The sequence below is a fragment of the Lissotriton helveticus genome, chromosome 7 (assembly GCF_964261635.1).
Source record: "Lissotriton helveticus chromosome 7, aLisHel1.1, whole genome shotgun sequence".
In the NCBI taxonomy this organism is placed as follows: Eukaryota; Metazoa; Chordata; class Amphibia; order Caudata; family Salamandridae; genus Lissotriton; species Lissotriton helveticus.
In genome coordinates, this window is record NC_136068.1 from 999,859,075 (window position 1) to 999,865,863 (window position 6,789).

Genomic DNA, 6,789 nt, shown 5'->3' on the forward strand with positions numbered 1-6,789 from the left:
CAGAGTTTTATATAAACGTATAAATGACTGGGCACAAGAAAAAGCAATATTGCATCCTAGCCAGTATTGCTTTAGACCTAAAGTGGGTACTATAGAGCAGTGCCTAAATCTCAAATTAAATATAGGAAAGTATACATTGGCAAAAATCTCCCCTATGTACCTAGCTTTTATGGACCTATCAACAGCGTTTGAAAGTGTTAACCAGTCCAAGCTATGGTCTATTATTCTTGACCTAGATGAAGCACTAGTACACCTTTTAGCGTATTTGCACAGAGGAATGAAAGCCAGAGAAAGGATTTACATCAATGGTGAGGTCTCAAATGATGTCAGTATTATGAAAGGTGTAAGACAATGTTGTGTTTTAGCCCCACTTTATTTATTTTATATATAAATGTTTCCACCCCTTTTTTTAACCTTTACCATGCTCATGATGAGCTGAGCTCGTCATGAGGCACGGTGCTCCGGTGCTCATGACAAGCTCAGCTCGTCATGAGACGTGAACGCTCAGATGCGGGGAGAATTCCCCTGCTCTGCTGAGCATTCCACGGGAGTGGTGCATCTGTGATGAGCTCAGCTCGTCATGAGCACAGGAGCGCCGTGCCTCATGACGAGCTGAGCTCGTCATGAGCATGCAGGTGCTGTGCGCGCCCCCATCCCCCCCAGCACAGCGGGGGAATTACCCCCACAGCGAAGAGGTTAACTAATGTTACCACTGATGTTCCCTTGATTCAAAGCTTGCTGTTACCTGCTTTGATGTACGTGGATTCTGCTGTGCTGATGCCCGTACACCGACGTTTTTTTTCTTTTAGTGAATGGTTTTTTACATTTATGCCATCATTAGATTTACAGACAAACTTTACTAAACCTTTTATGATGTCCTGCGGCCCTAAGAAACATAAAACCCCTTCACTAAAGGCAGGCAAAAAAGAATATTAAACACAGGCACTTTTACCTATTTAGGCATGACTTTTAATGATAGTGGCTCATGGAAAACACACATAGTTAATAGTGGGAACAAATTGTCTAGAGCTGTAGGTTCATTATTCAGCCTGCCCCGCCCTAAGAAAATAAATGTTTTAATTCCCTTACTGCAGATTAATAGATCACAGTGTCTTCCGTCCGCGACTTATGGGTCTGAGGTTTTGGGGACTGAGAGCAGTCTCTCAGTACAATTAGAGAAAGATAGGTTCTTCAGAAAAATGCTGAGAGCACCGATCTCTAGTGCTAGTTTTATTTCCCACAATGAGCTAGGTCTCCCCTTTGTTGAAGATTATATCAATACTAGCCCCTGGCTTTTCTGGTATGACATTTGGAAAAATACAGAGGGAGCACTTACAAAAGACATCATAAATGATTGCCTTGCATGCAATAATGGTAGAAAAATCCCCTGGATAAAGTACATCGAATTCTGTCTGCGCATGATTGGTCTTAACCAACTATTTGCATATCCTGAGGGCCCTGGTCCTATCACTAAGAAACAGCTGCAGGCATGTTGGTACCAACATGTGCAGGAAGAGAGAATAAAGAGGGCTTTAGCAAAATCAAGAGTATTGGGCTATCTAAGTAGGAATCAGAGACGGAGTGGCTCACCTCAAAGTTACTTGGTTGGCAATACGAATGATTGGGAGCCCAGTTTACTCTTCCGTTTTAGAGAAGGCACTATAAAATATGTACTGAACTTCCCATTGGGTTTCCAAGCTCACTTAGACACCTGTCCCTGTGATAGGAAATCTGGCCAAACGATGCTGCATTTTTGGATTTTCTTGTAGTTTTTATCTTATATACACTAAAACTATCGTTCTCCCTCTGATCAAGAAGCGCCAATTTAGTAATTTCACAGAATCTAATGATGCACTACTTCAATTGGATGATGAGGACATTACTAATTGTGTCCTCCTGTTGCTGAAAGTCGCAGTTTTGGCAAGTCAATGTCTGCATTAGAATTTTAGCTTGTTCATGAGTCTATATGTGTATCTTAAAATCTGTTTGAATGTATCTTATTAAAAGTGTTCCCTTTCATTATAAGGGTGGATCAGTTTCTAAAGTGTATAATGCATATCATGCTGTTTTACCATACATTTTATTGTATTTTTATCATTTAAACTGAATAAAGAATGTATTGATTGATTGATTGATTTGAATGCGGCACTCAGATCTAACAAGATCTGGGATGCAGTCTTGCCCTCATCAGCAGGTAATCTAAGGGATTCAGAGGCTAAGAGAAGAGTGGATACGGTACTGAACATAGAACTAAACCCTGATTGTGCCTCATGAAGAAGATTATTTTCTTCAATAAACTTCGTTAGCTGGAAGTTAAAACTTTTTCCGCCATCTTAGCAAAAAATGGAAGATTGGTCTCAGATTTTCTGGGAGAGTAGGGTCTAGTGAGGGCTTCTTTAGTAATGGGACCACCATTGCTTGTTTCAGTCCGAAGGGACCAAACCAGAGGCAAAGGAAATGTTCAGTAGATTACAGAGTACGGGGCAATGGCGTTCTTTTGGGCATTTGATTCACGTTTAATCGAAGATTTCCCATACTCAGCTTCCGAAACCCTAAACAGGCCGGGTTGACACTCCCCAGGACACAGTGGACCCCCGTCCCCATCCCCCGGACCTTCCGATGCCTTGCAGGACGGGGGGCTCACACACCCCGGGGCCCGCCGGATGGAGCTCAAGCCCCGGCCCGGTCCCAGCTTCCGAACCCTAGCCAGGCTGGGGAGAGCCTACCCGGGACACAGTGGACACCTGTCCCCAGCGCCCGGGTCCTCAGATGGCTTACAGGACGGGGGCTCACGCACCCCGGGCCTGCCGGACGGAGCTCAAACCCTGGGCCCAGTCCCAACTTCGGAACCCTATCATGGCCGAGGAGAGCCTCCCCGGGCCCCGGTGGACCCCATGTCACCAGCACCTGGATCCTCAGCCGGAACCAAGGAGGGTTAAGCCCAGGCCACGTCCTCTCCCCGACAACCTGCCCGGGGAGCCCATTTTCCTCGACTATTAAGCCCCCACATAGTGGGGGCTTGTCGAACTTTGGGGAAGGACAAAAGTTGCCGCCGCCCCGGAGGGAGGCGCATCGTCCAGCCACGGCGCACGCCCAGCCCCGCTTCGCGCCCCAGCCCGACCGACCCAGCCCTTAGAGCCAATCCTTATCGTAAAGTTACGGTTCTGACTTGCCGACTTCCCCTACCTACATTGTTCCAACCTACCAGAGGCTGTTCACCTTGGAGACCTGCTGCGGATATGGGTACGGCCCGGCGCGAGATTTACACCATCTCCCCCGGATTTTCAAGGACCAGTGAGAGCTCACCGGATGCCGCCGGAACCGCGACGCTTTCCAAGGCTCAGGCCCCTCTCTCGGGGTGAACCCATTACAGGGCGCCCTGCCCTTCACAAAGAAAAGAGAACTCTTCTCACGGCTTCAGCCGGCTTCTCCGGGATCGGTTGCGTTGCCGCACTGGACGCCGCGAGGGCGCCCGTCTCCGCCACTCCGGGCTCGGGGATCTGAACCCGACTCCCTTTCGATCGGCTGAGGGCAACAGAGACCATCGCCCGTCCCTTCCGAACGGCGCTCGCCCATCTCTTAGGACCGACTGACAAATGTTCAACTGCTGTTCACATGGAACCCTTCTCCACTTCGGCCTTCAAAGTTCTCGTTTGAATATTTGCTACTACCAACAAGATCTGCACCTGTGGCGGCTCCACCCGGGCTCTCACCCCGGGCTTCCGTGCTCACCGCAGCGGCCCTCCTACTCATCGCGGCTTAGCCCCCGTGGCTCTCAGCACTGGCGACAGCCAGGTATGGGCCCGATGCTCCAGCGCCATCCATCTTCAGGGCTAGTTGATTCGGCAGGTGAGTTGTTACACACTCCTTAGCGGATTCCGACTTCCATGGCCACCGTCCTGCTGTCTATATCAACCAACACCTTTTCTGGGGTCTGATGAGCGTCGGCATCGGGTGCCTTAACCTGGCGTTCGGTTCATCCCGCAGCGCCAGTTCTGCTTACCAAACGTGGCCCAGTAGGCACTCGCATTCCATGCCCGGCTCCATGCCACCGAGCCGGGCTTCTTACCCATTTAAAGTTTGAGAATAGGTTGAGATCGTTTTGGCCCCAAGCCCCGCTTTGCGCCCCAGCTCAACCGACCCAGCCCTTAGAGCCAATCCTTATCCCAAAGTTACGGTTCTGACTTGCCGGGCGGAGGGCCACCTGCCACCCCGAAGCCTTCCCAGCCGACCCGGACCTGGTCGCGGCGCACCGCCATGAAGGAAATGTGTCCTGCGGGGGCCGGGTAGGGCCCGGGCCTCAGTCCCACGGAGGGGATCCGGAACTCCCGGGCCACCGACCTTCCCACCGTATTGAATCCTCCAGGTGGACTGCACGGACCCCACCCGTTTACCTCTCAACGGTTTCACACCCTCTTGAATTCTCTCTTCAAAGTTAATTTCAACTTTCCCTTACGATACTTGTTGGCTATCGGTCTCGCGCACGTATTTAGCCTTAGATGGAGTTTACCACCCGCTTTGGGCTGCATTCCCAAGCAACCCGACTCCGAGAAGACCCGATCCCGGTGCGCCGGGGGCCGCTACCGGCCTAACACCTTCTGTGGGGTGAGCCTCGATCAGAAGGACTTGGCCCCGTGAGCGACGCCGGGGAGTCCGTCTTCTGTACGCCACATTTCCCGCACCTGCCGCCGGGTGGGGATTCGGCACTGGGCTCTTCCCTCTTCACTCGCCGTTACTGGGGGAATCCTGGTTAGTTTATTTTCCGCCGCTTAGTAATATGCTTAACTTCAGTGGGTCGCCACGTCTGATCTGAGGTCATAGTCAGAAGAATGACGCCAGAGCGTCAAAGGGGGTTGCCGGAGAAAGCCAGCCCCCCCTGCCAGAGCAGGGGGGGGGGCCCAGCGTACCGGCAGCGTGCGCCCTCTTTCCCTGGATCGCATCCGGAAGGGTTTCACCCTCCCCGGGAAGCTGGCCGCCGAGGTGGGCGCCCGAGGCGCAAGCACGCGGGCAGCCATTGGGACACCACAGACAGCCACGCGCGGCACGCAGCCATATGCCCTGGGACCCGTTCTCGGGGGCCAGGTGCGCTGGCGGTGTACCTCCGCTGCAGGACCCGGCAAGAGACCCTGCCACGGGCGATCAGGGGGGTCTGACCTTGTTGGGGGACGAAGGGGAAGCGGAGCTCACCCTGCGACGGCACCAGCCGCGTCCCGGGGAAGCCCCGGGGCGATTGACGATCGAGCGACCCTCAGACAGGCATAGCCCCGGGAGGAACCCGGGCTGCAAGGTGCAAGGTGTGTTCGAAGCGTCGATGATCAATGTGTCCTGCAATTCACACTAATTCTCACAGCTAGCTGCGTTCTTCATCGACGCGCGAGCCGAGTGATCCACCGCCAAGAGTCACAGGCAACTTTTCAAAAACGTTCATCCACCTGCGGGCACAGGAGAGGCGGGAAGAAGGCGATGCCGTCCGTCCGCCGTCCGTCCGCTGCCCGCGCGGCGAGACGGCCCGGGTGCCCCGTTCAAGGCTTCCCCTCTGGGAGTCAGACTGCACCGTTGGGAGAAAAAAAACATTGCCAGGCGCTCGGCCAGGGAGTCCCCCCAGCTGCCCGTGGGAGAGGAAGGGGGGACGGGAGCAGGCAGCCCCGCGGCTGCCAGTACCCCCCGGGGTAACCGGGAGGGACCACGTGAGTCTTTCAAACCCCTCGGCCCGGCCGCATGGGACCGGGTCGAACCGGGTACCTGGCAACGAGGGAGGGTCGCTCCACCTGCACGTCAGCCGTCCGTCGCCGGCGTCCCCGAGCCGTGCCGGCGGGCTGGCAATCGGCCCACCCCACCCTTTTGCCCGGGTCCCCATCCCGCACGCCTCCCACCGAGAGGAGCCGGGGTCCCCTCGCAGGCCCTCGGCCCCTTCTCTTCCAGGCCGCCCTGCCGTGCGAGAAGGGCACCTCCTCGGCCACCCGGGCCCCGGTCGGCACGGGACTCGGATGCGGGAGAGCCCAGCCGGGGCCAGGGCCTTTTGCAGGGAGGGGTGGTACCAGCCCGGGGATGCACTGCCATTCGGTTAACCCTCCACCCCGCGGTGGGAGGGGTCCGTGCCGGGTGAACGCCGGGTGGACGCCGCCCATGCCCGATCCCTCGCGCGTCGGTCGGGCCCTTCCCTGGGGGGAGAGGCCGGCCGAAGTCCCGGTCCTAAACCTGAGCGCCCAATGCGGCCGGGGACCGCTCCGCCAGGCCGGGGCGTGCCATGGCAGGTCCGGGCCCTGTGCTTAGGGTGCGTGCTTGCAAGAGGTGGCCGAGGGCTTCGGGCTGGCGCTGTCGGTCGCTCGGGCTGCTCCTCCGTTAATGATCCTTCCACAGGTTCACCTACAGAAACCTTGTTACGACTTTTACTTCCTCTAGATAGTCAAGTTTGATCGTCCTCTCGGCACTCTGCCAGGGTCGTTGCCTCCTGGAGATGGGTGCCCCAGACGCTCGGGGAAGGACTGCCCGGGACCCATGGAGCCCGTCCCGGGTACTTTCCCATGCCGTTGAACTCCTGGAGATGGGTTCCCCCGACACCCGGGGAAGGACTGCCTGGGACCCATGGAGACCGTCCTGGGCCCTTTGCAATGCCGTTGGCCTGGAAATGGGAGCCCCAGACGCCTAGGGAGGTGTTGCCCAGGCATAGCACATCTGGTCCCCGGCAGAAAACCACCAGCCCATGAGGAGTGTCCGGGCATACCCTGTCCCTACTAATCTGGAGGAAGGCTACCCCTCTCTCTTGTAGTCCGTGCGCACCGAGTGACG

At 55.6% G+C, this 6,789-nt stretch overlaps 1 non-coding gene and 1 pseudogene across 1 annotated transcript; both read right to left on the minus strand.

Annotated features, from left to right (window-relative positions):
* Nucleotides 1-3,202: 3,202 nt before the first annotated feature.
* LOC144771054 (28S ribosomal RNA) lies at nt 3,203-4,795 on the minus strand (annotated as a pseudogene).
* Nucleotides 4,796-5,242: 447 nt separating this feature from the next.
* On the minus strand, nt 5,243-5,402 carry LOC144771143 (5.8S ribosomal RNA). Its single transcript, XR_013599143.1, has one exon. It is a non-coding gene; the product is annotated as a 5.8S ribosomal RNA (ribosomal RNA).
* Nucleotides 5,403-6,789: the final 1,387 nt, after the last annotated feature.